The following is a 1,024-nucleotide window of genomic DNA, read 5'->3' on the forward strand; positions in this document are numbered from 1 at the left end:
AGGCCTGAATTTGGAGCCACACACAAAATTAAAGTGAGATGTTCCCTTTATTTTTTTATAAGAATATAAGAACTCAGAGTTGTAGATGCTGATGGCTGAGGGCAGGAAGGATGTCCTATAGCAGTCTGTATTACAATGTTTCACAATAAGCCTCTGACTGAAGACCTGAAGAAGAAAATTGTTTAATATTGAATTCCTTCTTCCCCCATAATAGAAACGTTTTTATTTATTTCAACTAAAAATATTTTCTCAATTCAACTTTTCATAATTTTGTTACTTTTAGTTAACTATCATGTATTTGCTCTGGGCTCAGTTTTTCTGATAGTTATTTTAGTATTTCTTTAGTCGACAGAACTGTGACTTGCGGTGGAAATCTGAGGTGTACAGATTGAAAAGGACTGGGGCGAGTACAGTGCCCTGGGGGACTCCGCTTAGACAGAAAAATGTGTGGTTGCTCAAAAAGTGCGTTATCAAAACATTTTTGTTTTAATCTTGTGTAATATTCTAATTTTCTCAGATACTGAACTATTTCATTTCATAATCTGTAAGCCAAAAATAAAATGTTTCATTTTCATACACTAGAAAAAATGAATGTCAAGTTAAACGTGATCAAAATTGCAATTGCACAACATATAAAGAAAAAGGACACAACAAAGCCTAGATCATTTAAAATCAATGTTTAATAATAATAATAAATCTGACTTTCATCAAACCCACAAAGTGCTTTACATTAAACACAAGCAGTCTGGTGGGGGTGAAAAGCTAGATCAGGCCACATCTTGGGACAAACACATGATCAACATCAACAGGACATCTGACAGAATAATCAATATTCAATATGTAGAATATTCACTGAACACTGATCCAGAACCGCACAGTATTCTGGGAGATGTAGGCACAGGAACAGCTTCAGCCGCTCAACCTCTCACAGCTAGCTAAGCTCAGGTTGGTGGCTTCACTCACTCTTTGGTTACCTAGCAACCACCTGCTGAGTAACTGGCGCAGCAGCAGTTTAAGGTTTTGT

This window comes from Poecilia formosa, unplaced genomic scaffold (genome assembly GCF_000485575.1).
Source record: "Poecilia formosa unplaced genomic scaffold, Poecilia_formosa-5.1.2 Scaffold117, whole genome shotgun sequence".
Lineage (NCBI taxonomy): Eukaryota > Metazoa > Chordata > Actinopteri > Cyprinodontiformes > Poeciliidae > Poecilia > Poecilia formosa.